The sequence below is a fragment of the Nerophis lumbriciformis genome, linkage group LG05 (assembly GCF_033978685.3).
Source record: "Nerophis lumbriciformis linkage group LG05, RoL_Nlum_v2.1, whole genome shotgun sequence".
Taxonomy (NCBI): domain Eukaryota; kingdom Metazoa; phylum Chordata; class Actinopteri; order Syngnathiformes; family Syngnathidae; genus Nerophis; species Nerophis lumbriciformis.
In genome coordinates, this window is record NC_084552.2 from 14,588,004 (window position 1) to 14,601,049 (window position 13,046).

The window sequence follows — 13,046 nt, forward strand, 5'->3', positions numbered from 1 at the left end:
AAGTCATCTGTTAAAGTTAAAGTACCAACGATTGTCACACACACACTAGCTACCTACTCAGTGGCCTAGTGAAGTGTTTTTCAACCACTGTGCCGTGGCACACTAGTGTGCCGTGAGATATTGTCTGGTGTGCCGTGGGAGATTGTCATTTCACCTAATTGGGTTAAAAATATTTTTTGCAAACCAGTAATTATAAACCGGAAATAATATGCTGTTGTGTGTCTGTGCTGTCTAGAGCGCGGCAGAGTAACCGTGTAATACTCTTCCATATCAGTAGGTGGCAGCAGGTAGCTAAATGCTTTGTAGAAGTCAGGAATATGGTTTGTTGTGATCACAATATACAGACGACAGCGGGAGGCAGTGTGCAGGTAAAAAGGTATCTAATGCTTAAACCAAAAATAAACAAAAGGCGAGTGCCGCTAAGAAAAGGCATTGAAGCTTAGGGATGGCTATGCAAAACGAAACTAAATCTGCACTGGCTGCAAAGTAAACAAAAACAGAATGCTGGACGACAGCAAAGACTTACAGCGTGTGAAGCAGCAGACGGCGTCCACAAAGTACATTCGTACATGACGTGACAATCAACAACAAAATAGGAGCGCAAGACAAGAACTAAAACACCACACAAAGGAAAACACCAAAAAACTCTAAATAAGTCACGGCGTGATGTGACAGGTTGTGACAGTGATGCATGGTTGGTTATGGTTTGAATCTATATCCAACAATTGCGAGAAAGACTTTTTACTGTGGCAGCACGGTGACAGAGGGGTTAGTGCGTCTGCCTCACAATACGAAGGTTCTGAGTAGTCGTGAGTTCAATCCCGGCCTAAGGATCTTTCTGTGTGGAGTTTGCATGTTCTCCCCGTGACTGCGTGGGTTCCCACCGGGTACTCTCCGGGTACTCTGGCTTCCTCCCACCTCCAAATACATGCACCTGGGGATAGGTTGATTGGCAACACTAATGTGAATGTGAGTGTGAATGTTGTCTGTCTATCTGTGTTGGCCCTGCGATGAGGTGGCGACTTGTCCAGGGTGTACACCGCCTTCTGCCCGATTGTAGCTGAGATAGGCTCCAGCACCCCCCGCGACCCCGACGGGAATAAGCGGTAGAAAGTGGATGGATGGATGGATGGACTTTTTACTGTCAATATCGGCTGCTGAGTTTCATTTTTTAATGTTTTCTGCGAGTGGTGTGCCTCTGGATTTTTTCAATGAAAAAAATGTGCCTTGGCTCAAAAAAGGTTGAAAAACACTGGCCTAGTGGTTAGAGTGTCCGCCCTGAGATCGGTAGGACGTGAGTTCAAACCCCGGCCGAGTCATACCAAAGACTATAAAAATGGGACCCATTACCTCCCTGCTTGACACTCAGCATCAAGGGTTGGAATTGGGGGTTAAATCACCAAAAATGATTCCCGGGCGCGGCACTGCTGCTGCCCACTGCTCCCCTCACCTCCCAGGGGGTGATCAAGGGGATGGGTCAAATGCAGAGGACACATTTCACCACACCTAGTGTGTGTGTGACAATCATTGGTACTTTAACTTTAACTTTAACTTTAACTTAAGCTAGAGAATGAACAGTGTTTACTCCGCACCAACGTTCCTTCTAAGGTGCGTGCCTGCGCAATTGCGCACTGCTCACGCGTCCTCTGCGCACAGCAGATCTATGCCGCACACAAAATCAAATCCCACTAAACAAAATAAACAAATCGTTTGTTTTGTATGATTTTGCAATGCAACTGTGAGTAACAGGTGACGAAAGGCGGCCACAGATAAAAACAATGTTTGCCAACACTTGAATTATTGTAACGTCTGTGGAGACACTTAAAGGAGGACAGGAATTCCATTGGTCCCTTTATTTAGCGAAATTGTTTGTCGGCCATAACCACACCAAAACAATGTGTAAAATACTTTTATCTAGCAAAACTGGTCGTTGTCTACCGTACAAAGCAAGCCAAAAGCAACTTTTTGTCATCTGTAATATCAACAGCAGCCGCTTGCTCTCTCTCTCACCTGCACCCACACATACGCTATGGCAATTAGCCACTGGTGCGTTTATGGCCACACAAAAAGTTGGACAACTCCAACACTACACGTAAAGTGTAAATTTCAGGTCGTTTTACTATGACTCCTCAATCAGTGTGCCTATTCTACTGTCATTTGTTAAGAATGTTATTTTTTGAATATTAATCATGAAATGATGTTACATAATTGCTAAAAAAATATTTATTTTACGGACAGAAAGTTATTAAACACTTCATCTCATGCAAAATGTGAATGTTTTAAGGGGAACTAAAGGTGATCTCTGAATGGGGTACACAATCTTCCAAAGCAGGACCCCCACCCAGGCATAAAATACTATAGTGCGTAGCTGATTAAAAAAAAAAAATATATCTAAGTGGGCCAAATCACATATATTAGAAAATAATCTCTTGAAATTGACTAGTCACTTGATTATAATAATAAGACATTTAAATTGTTATGTCAGGTTTGAGACAAATGTGCTGCTGGTATGACCACAGTGTGCAAGTCTGTATTCCACTGAATGCTCAGGGTGTTTGTGCGTTTGCTCACACACATGAAAAATTAGAGGGAACATTGCTCCGCACGTCAACATCTCCATTCGGTGCCACACGCCCACACCATCAAAATGCCGAGGCAAACATTTCCAGATCAACCCTGTATGAAAAAAAAGTGGTTTTTTTTTTTGTTGTGATTCCCTTCTCTGCATGAAAGTTTCAAACGAGCATATATTAATGCAGTATGATGAAGAATGTTTTAACATAGAATCATCATACTGCTGTGGTTATATGCATCAAGTGTTCATTCAAGGCTAAGACAAAATATCGAGATATATATCGTGTATCGCGATATGGCCTTAAAATATTGCGATATTAAAAAAAACCCATATCGCCCAGTCCTAGCTGCAGCTGCTTCTAAGGGGAGGAGTCTCATTATGCAGCAGCTGCACTGGGTCATAAACAGTTCAAACAAAAGGTGATTGGTGCGGTGTCAGGTTTGCCCCCTCTCTGCTCGTAGATTTCGGGTCCTGATAAGGTCCTTCATGTGGTTGTCCAGATCTGAGAAACCGACACCTCTACGGCGCATTCCATCGCACACAGTGGAGATTTACAAGCTGTCCGCCTTTTGCTTGATAAGATCAAAGATAGCTTTGTAAGCACCAGTGGATAGTAACCCAGGCAAACGGTCCTCACGCAGGGCAACCTGAACTCATAGAAAACAAATTGTGTGATAACGTATATACAATTTATCTGACAGACTGATATAGACTGTATGGACAAACGCAATGAGAAACGAGGCACTGCAACCAACGCTGTACATGAGCATGAATGGAAGATGTGGAGTTGGTCCCCCATGTGATTTTTTCCAGTCTTCTACAAAGAGTTTCTGTAAGATTTCAAGGACATGTGTCTGTGGAAACCGTGGTCTAGGTCAATGTTTTCCTCTCCGAACTCATCCAAAGCTGTTCCTTTGTCTTCTACAAAGACTTTATGCAAGATTTCAAGGACATGTGTCTGTGGAAACCGTGGTCTAGGTCAATGTTTTCCTCTCCGAACTCATCCAAAGCTGTTCCGTTGTCTTCTACAAAGACGTTGTACAAGATTTCAAGGACGTGTGTCTGTGGAAACCGTGGTCTAGGTCGATGTTTTCCTCTCCCAACTCATCCAAAGCAATTCCGTTGTCTTCTACAAAGACTTTCTGCAAGATTTCAAGGACGTGTGTCTGTGGAAACCGTGGTCGAGCTCAATGTTTTCCTCTCCGAACTCATCCAAAGCTGTTCCGTTGTCTTCTACAAAGACGTTGTACAAGATTTCAAGGACGTGTGTCTGTGGAAACAGTGGTCTAGGTCAATGTTTTTCCTCTCCGAACTCATCCAAAGCTGTTCCGTTGTCTTCTACAAAGACTTTGTGCAAGATTTCAAGGACATGTGTCTGTGGAAACCGTGGTCTAGGTCAATGTTTTCCTCTCCGAACTCATCCAAAGCTGTTCTGTTGTCTTCTACAAAGACTTTCTGCAAGATTTCAAGGACGTGTGTCTGTGGAAACCGTAGTCTAGGTCAATGTTTTCCTCTCCAAACTCATCCAAAGCTGTTCCGTTGTCTTCTACAAAGACTTTCTGCAAGATTTCAAGGACGTGTGTCTGTGGAAACCGTGGTCGAGCTCAATGTTTTCCTCTCCGAACTCATCCAAAGCTGTTCTGTTGTCTTCTACAAAGACTTTGTGCAAGATTTCAAGGACGTGTGTCTGTGGAAACCATAGTCTAGGTCAATGTTTTCCTCTCCAAACTCATCCAAAGCTGTTCCGTTGTCTTCTACAAAGACTTTCTGCAAGATTTCAAGGACGTGTGTCTGTGGAAACCGTGGTCGAGCTCAATGTTTTCCTCTCTGAACTCATCCAAAGCTGTTCCGTTGTCTTCTACAAAGACTTTGTGCAAGATTTCAAGGACGTGTGTCTGTGAAAACCGTGGTCTAGGTCAATGTTTTCCTCTCCAAACTCATCCAAAGCTGTTCCGTTGTCTTCTACAAAGACTTTGTGCAAGATATCAAGGACGTGTGTCTGTGGAAACTGTGGTCTAGGTCAATGTTTTCCTCTCCGAACTCATCCAAAGCTGTTCCGTTGTCTTCTACAAAGACTTTGTGCAAGATTTCAAGGACGTGTGTCTGTGGAAACCGTGGTCTAGGTCAATGTTTACCTCTCCGAACTCATCCAAAGCTGTTCCGTTGCATGCCATACTTGGTGGTGTTAGTATGTCTGCAACCAGCGCTTAATACAGGTGGCAAGGAAAGCCAATAATGGCCGGCACTGTTGTCGCCATCTTCACACTTTTCTAGCTGTGGGCCTCGTTAAATCTGCCTGAAGGTCCAGCTCAACAGTGAGCCCTTTCTGTTCTCTGCCTCGTTTGACACCATCCTGGTCATAAATATTGGACTGTTTTCCCAACCACACTTATGTTGTACCGCAGAGAGTAGAACATCCAGCTGTTGCTGGCAGATTTAAGCAGGTGCTCGGCCTAATTGCACGTAAACAAAGAAGCAGTCTTGACACAAACCTTCTTTGTGGTGCTTAAGCTAAACGTGCAAGATGATAAATACTGAAGTACAACGAAAAAAGGCATACTCTTAGATACATCATCTGTCAACTTCTTATTCTTTTATTAATCTTCAAGCTATTAAAAATGGCGCTGTTGATTCAGTCTGAATTAGTTTGCAGCCTAAAAAGCACTGAGCTGAAACACAATGGCTTATATGGTTCCAGTCCATTTAGGGCTGGGCGATGTGGCCTTTTATTAATATCTCGATATTTTTAGGCCATGTTACGATACACGATATATTGCAGAGAGGGAACTAAGTCAATTTACCAAAAATGTATTTATTAAACAGTTATTAAGCAGTGGCACAAACATTCATGTCATTTCCAAAACAGAAAGTGCAAGATTGTCAGAGACATTTTAAAACAAGCTATTAATGCACTTTTGTGCATAATGTCACTAAGATGACATATCAAAACAACAATAAATTAAAGTGCTCTTTTTTTACAGAACACCACTACAATAGTTAAAAACAAAAAAAAGTGCGCTTTTGTGCATGATGTCACACAATATAGTTCAATAACTGTCAAATCAAAATGAGCTGCATAATAGGAAATCAAATTGTGTATGTCCTTCGCTATGTGGTAGGTTCCTGCGGACGTTATCTCCTGTTGTTCACTATTTTTTTCAAAAAGTGTTGATGTGGAAATGGTTTCTTGGGCATTTTGTTGGGTGTGGCACCGGCCGAAGATGTTGACATGCGGAGTTTCAAGCACTCGTCATTCTCTAGCGGGTGACTTTTCAAAATTAGCAGTGCTGCTACTTTTTGTAGTAACGCTTATGCCGCATACTTGACATATTACGGTTGTCTGTTCAACATATTCCCGCTTGAAGCCAAACCACCGCCAGACGATGGACCCCGTGCTGTTTTTCTTGGGAATTAATTCTTCCTTCATTTGTTACCAGATTCGCACCAGATTCTTTCTCTCGTATTACCACTCGCACCGCACCGCTAGCACCACAGCTAACGTTACCCATGCCGTTACCTCTCTGCTCGGCGAGGGCGTATGACATTGCACGCGTGACAATATATAAGAAGTAGGGCTGGGCGATATATCGATATGCGAGATATATCGCGGGTTTGTCTCTGTGCGATATAGAAATTGACTATATCGTGATATTCGAGTATACGTTTTCACGCAGTTGCTTTTAGCTGCGGGCATTAAACTACATGCTCTACTCGCTCTTTCCTGTCTCTCCTTCTCACAGACAGCGAGCGCAACTTCTTACACACGTCACATACTGTCACGACATACGTCACATACGTATACGCCCTCGCTGAGCAGAGAGGTAGCAGCATGGCTAACGTTAGCTGTGATGCTAGCGGTAATACGAGCGAAAGAAGGTGCGAATCTGGTAATAAATGAAGGAAGAATTAATTCCCCCAAAAAACAGCAGGGGGTCCATCGTCTTGCGGTGGTTTGGCTTCAAGTGGGAATATGTTGAACAGACAACCGTAATTTGTCAAGTGTGGGGCGAAAGCGTTGCTATAAAAAGTAGCATTACTGCTAATATGTAGCATCATTTGAAAAGTCACCTGTTAAAGTTAAAGTACCAATGATTGTCACACACACAATAGCTAGAGAATGAAGAGTGCTTACTCCGCACGTCAACATCTCGGTTCGGTGCCACACGCCCACACCATCAAAATGCCGAGGCAAACATTTCCAGATCAACACCGTATGAAAAAAATAGTGATTTTTTTAGTTGTGATTTCCTTCTCTGCATGAAAGTTTAAAATGAGCATATATTAATGCAGTATGAAGAAGAATGTTTTAATGTAGACACTAGGGATGTCCCGATCCGATATTTGGATCGGATCGGCCGCCGATATTTGCAAAAAAATGCGTATCGGCAAGGCATGGGAAAATGCCGATCCAGATCCAGTTTTAAAAAAACTCCGGTCCGTGTTTTCCAACGCACCGATTTAAATAATACATTCCACTTTTCTGCTGCTCCCTAATTTCCGTTGCGCATTTTCCAGCACACCTTCAACACATCCACAGGTCTGTGGATTTTCACGCAGTTGCTTTTAGCTGCGGGCATTACACGACAGGCTCTTCTGACTCTTTCCTGTGTCTCCTTCTTACAGACAGCGAGCGCACCTTCTTACACACGTCACATACTGTCACATCATACGTCACATACGTATACGCCCTCTCCCAGCAGAGAGCGAGGTAGCAGCATGGCTAACGTTAGCTGTGATGCTAGCGCAGCCGCAAAGGTGCGCGCCTGCTCAAGCGTCCTCTGCGCACGGCAAATCTATGCCACGCACAAAATCAAATAAAAAAATAAGCGCATAACAATTTTCGACACACGGACACGACAGAGAAAACAGTTTTCGTCATCACTGTTCAAATATTGTGACGTCTGTCGAGGCGCTTATCTCCATTCGGTGCCACACGTCCACACCATCAAAATGCCGAGGCAAACATTTCCACATCAACACCGTATGAAAAAAATAGTGATTTTTTTTAGTTGTCATTTCCCTCTCTGCATGAAAGTTTAAAAGTAGCATATATTAATGCAGTATGAAGAAGAATGTTTTAATGTAGACACATAGAATCATCATACTGCTGTGATTATATGCATCAAGTGTTCATTCAAGGCTAAGGCAAAATATCGAGATATACAGGTAAAAGCCAGTAAATTAGAATATTTTGAAAAACTTGATTTATTTCAGTAATTGCATTCAAAAGGTGTAACTTGTACATTATATTTATTCATTGCACACAGACTGATGCATTCAAATGTTTATTTCATTTAATTTTGATGATTTGAAGTGGCAACAAATGAAAATCCAAAATTCCGTGTGTCACAAAATTAGAATATTACTTAAGGCTAATACAAAAAAGGGATTTTTAGAAATGTTGGCCAACTGAAAAGTATGAAAATGAAAAATATGAGCATGTGCAATACTCAATACTTGGTTGGAGCTCCTTTTGCCTCAATTACTGCGTTAATGCGGCGTGGCATGGAGTCGATGAGTTTCTGGCACTGCTCAGGTGTTATGAGAGCCCAGGTTGCTCTGATAGTGGCCTTCAACTCTTCTGCGTTTTTGGGTCGGGCATTCTGCATCTTCCTTTTCACAATACCCCACATATTTTCTATGGGGCTAAGGTCAGGGGAGTTGGCGGGCCAATTTAGAACAGAAATACCATAGTCCGTAAACCAGGCACGGGTAGATTTTGCGCTGTGTGCAGGCGCCAAGTCCTGTTGGAACTTGAAATCTCCATCTCCATAGAGCAGGTCAGCAGCAGGAAGCATGAAGTGCTCTAAAACTTGCTGGTAGACGGCTGCGTTGACCCTGGATCTCAGGAAACAGAGTGGACCGACACCAGCAGATGACATGGCACCCCAAACCATCACCCAACCATGCAAATTTTGCATTTCCTTTGGAAATCGAGGTCCCAGAGTCTGGAGGAAGACAGGAGAGGCACAGGATCCACGTTGCCTGAAGTCTAGTGTAAAGTTTCCACCATCAGTGATGGTTTGGGGTGCCATGTCATCTGCTGGTGTCGGTCCACTCTGTTTCCTGAGATCCAGGGTCAACGCAGCCGTCTACCAGCAAGTTTTAGAGCACTTCATGCTTCCTGCTGCTGACCTGCTCTATGGAGATGGAGATTTCAAGTTCCAACAGGACTTGGCGCCTGCACACAGCGCAAAATCTACCCGTGCCTGGTTTACGGACCATGGTATTTCTGTTCTAAATTGGCCCGCCAACTCCCCTGACCTTAGCCCCATAGAAAATCTGTGGGGTATTGTGAAAAGGAAGATGCAGAATGCCAGACCCAAAAACGCAGAAGAGTTGAAGGCCACTATCAGAGCAACCTGGGCTCTCATAACACCTGAGCAGTGCCAGAAACTCATCGACTCCATGCCACGCCGCATTAACGCAGTAATTGAGGCAAAAGGAGCTCCAACCAAGTATTGAGTATTGTACATGCTCATATTTTTCATTTTCATACTTTTCAGTTGGCCAACATTTCTAAAAATCCCTTTTTTGTATTAGCCTTAAGTAATATTCTAATTTTGTGACACACGGAATTTTGGATTTTCATTTGTTGCCACTTCAAATCATCAAAATTAAATGAAATAAACATTTGAATGCATCAGTCTGTGTGCAATTAATAAATATAATGTACAAGTTACACCTTTTGAATGCAATTACTGAAATAAATCAAGTTTTTCAAAATATTCTAATTTACTGGCTTTTACCTGTATATCGTGTATCGCAATATGGCCTTAAAATATCGCAATATTAAAAAAAGGCCATATCGCCCAGCCCAAGTTCAATGATGCCATTTCTGTTTGTCATGTATAATTTTGTCTATTTTGTGTTTATCCTTGAATAAACAGGTCAGTTTCTTGTTACCAACCATTGTGTATTATTCAAACTCACCTAATTCAGCTGGCTAGTTGTTATCAAGAGTACTAAAACCCTTTTCAACATGATTCTGACAACTAAGTAGGCTAAATAACTTTAAATTTTAATACATGCTCGGATAGGCCAGTATCGGTCAGTATCAGTATCGGTCAGTATCGGATCGGAAGTGCAAAAACAATATCGGTATCGGATCAGAAGTGCAAAAACCTGGATCGGGACATCCCTAGTAGACACATAGAATCATCATACTGCTGTGATTATATGCATCAAGTGTTCATTCAAGGCTAAGGCAAAATATCGAGATATATATCGTGTATCGCGATATGGCCTTAAAATATTGCGATATTAAAAAAAGGCCATATTGCCCAGCCCTAGTAAGAAGGTGCCCTTGTTTTATGTCTCTGTGAGAAGGAGAGACAAGAAAGAGTGAGAAAAGCCTGTAGTGTAATGCTCGCAGCTAAAAGCAACTGTGTGAGAATTTATACTCGAATATCACGATATAGTCATTTTCTACATCACACAGAGACAAACTCGCGATATATCGAGCATATTCGATATATCGCACAGCCCTAAATCCATTAGCCCATTTCTTTAGAAGTAAGCACATTTATACGTTTGCATGTAATGAAATAAAACATCTGGTCTTAACTTGGTCAATGTGTTCATGTCCATGTCTTAGTGTTAACTGTCATATGCTGAGTGGGAGATAATTAGGGACTGAAAAATGTTCTACATGCTGCTGCAGGGAAGTAAATGACCTTGTCTGCCCTACCTTTCCGCTCACGTTAAAGGGGAAGTGCACTTTTTTTTTCGAATTTTGCCTATTGTTCACAATCCTTATATAAGACAATAACAATATGTTTTTCTTTTTTATGAATGTTGTCTGTCTATCTGTGTTGGCCCTGCGATGAGGTGGCGACTTGTCCAGGGTGTACACCGCCTTCCGCCCGATTGTAGCTGAGATAGGCTCCATTATGGATGCATTATAAGTCGTAAATGCGTCAAGTAAGAGGTGGCTAACAATGCAGATAATAAACTATTGCGCCCATAAAACCCTCAAAAAACATTCAAAAAGTGCCAATAACACTCCATTTACATGTCGTATCCTGAATATTAACAAGTATTAGCATTATTGTTATTATAAGCGCTAACACAGACAAACTATTTTTTAGCAAGGCCGTGATGACCGAGAGCTAACTAGCTTATGCTGCTATTTTGACACATTGAGCTGCTGCGTTGCCTCTGAGTTGGTGAAAGTTAATTCTAGATTACAAATCCGGGAGATCGCAAAAAGCCGCTGCCTGACTACGGCTCACAAAATCAGTAGAGACTCCCTCCAACCCCACCAAGGACTGTTTTCACTGCTGGACTCAGGAAAGAGGTTCGGCAGCCTCCGTAGCAGAACCTCCAGGTTCTGTAACAGCTTGTTCCCTCAGGCCGTAAGACTCTTGAATAAGGTTGCAAAATTCCGGGAATATTCAAAATGGGAAACTTTCAATGGGAATTAACGGGAATATATGGGAATTAACGGGAATTAATGGGAAATTGATGGGAATAAACATTGAATGCAACATGCTAGATCTTGAAGCATGATTATTAGCTAAAACAACCTGATATAATGCAAATTCAGTTGAATTTCAACCCTTCACTGTGCATTCCTCCATCACATGTGCAGTGCATTATTGCATCACACGCACAGATAATTCCCAGCATGCTACACACTACAGGCCACACTAATATTTGAGCCCAAGGACTTCATCCAGTCAGGTAAGTTTTGATGATATTACTGGGGTAAATATATGGTATTTAAGTGTAATAGAGGTGTAATTGCTTGTTACTGTATGACTGTAGACTACTCCAGCAGACTTACACCCAAGCTAGCTAGCTGTTCCTGTACTTGTTAAAGGGGTACATTATCACCAGACCTATGTAAGCGTCAATATATACCTTGATGTTGCAGAAAAAAGACCACATATTTTTTTAACCGTTTTCCGAACTCTAAATGGGTGAATTTTGGCGAATTAAACGCCTTTCTATTATTCGCTCTCACATCGGGAAGCAATCAGCCATTTTCTCACTTTCGTCGGTGTGTTGTCGGAGGGTGTAACAACACGAACAGGGACGGATGCATTAGTGTTTTACAAGCTTCTCATCTTATTTTATAGAATAAGATGGACGGTGTCCAACTTTGAATATTCAATCAAAAAAGGGTCAACATTTCCAAACTTCCCGAGCTTAACTTCTCGTGGTAAATTTCCGGGAAGTTTCCAGAAATTTACCGGAAACTTTCCGCCCCTTTGCAACCGTACTCTTGAACGCATCATAATAATCCCCTCAATTACCCCAAAAAACGGATTAACTCGCAGAAATATAAAGACAGTATAACATACATACATAAACGTGGATGCATATGCAAAAGTGCAATATATTTATCTGTACAGTAATCTATCTATTTGTATCTGCACCTTCTTTTATAAATTGCTCTTTTATCCTGCACTACAACGAGCTAATGCAACAAAATTCCGTTCTTATCTGTACTGTAAAGTTCAAATTTGAATGACAATAAAGGAAGTCTAAGTCTCTCTAAATCCTGCCTCTCACCTTGATAGTAGAAGGTTGTGGACATAAACCCATAAGTTGGTCAACTTTGACATCCATCTTAGACCTGGAGATGGCCAGAAAAAACGGAAAAGACGCTCGATTTGCGGCACCTTTTCTTTTTAACCTTTCACGTGGATTATGATTAATTCTGCATTTAAACGGGAATTTATAAATATCCCATCATTCGGCATCCCAGTGAGAGCAGACGTGGTACAGTAAGTGATTAATTTTTTTATGTTTACTTACCAATGCTACGAGTTGCAGTTAGTACAGTAAGTGATTGTTTTTTTATGTTCACTTACCAAGGCTACGAGTTGCAGTTAAAGAAAGAACAACAAACCATTTGGCAGTGTTTCAACTAACCATTTAGCTGTGATTACAGTCGAGCTATGGGCAGTCACAGCAGCGCTACAGTGGGTAGAAGAGTCACAGCTAAAAAAAGGTGGTGGTCTGCGCAGACTCGAGGTCAGCGTTAATCTCTATTCAAAATTTCAAGATACAGTTAATGACTTATATGAAACACTGTTCAGGCTTGTGAGGATGAATACCAGCGTAAGGTTCCTATGGGGTCACAGGCATAGAGGGCAATGAATTGGCAGATCAGCTGGCAAAGCAGACACTTCACGCTAGAGCAGCTCAGAGAGGTACCTCTCAGTAAGACTGAGGCAAAATCCATAATTTAAAGGAAATCATTTGTAAGAGTGGCAATCGCATTGGGACACGAGTACGACAGGAAGACACTTACAGTATATGCAATAGGGATGTCCCGATCCAGGTTTTTGCACTTCCGATCCGATACCGATATTGTTTTTGCACTTCCGATCCGATACCGATACTGGCCTATCCGAGCATGTATTAAAGTTTAAAGTTATTTAGCCTACTTAGTTGTCAGAATCATGTTGAAAAGGGTTTTAGTACTCTTGATAACTAGCCAGCTGAATTAGGGGAGTTT

The 13,046-nt window shown here is 42.0% G+C and overlaps 1 protein-coding gene across 2 annotated transcripts in view; it reads left to right on the plus strand.

The window, feature by feature from the left end:
* slc41a2b (solute carrier family 41 member 2b) overlaps positions 1-13,046 on the plus strand; it is a 134,601-nt gene that overhangs the window by 50,223 nt on the left and 71,332 nt on the right. The window lies entirely within an intron of this gene.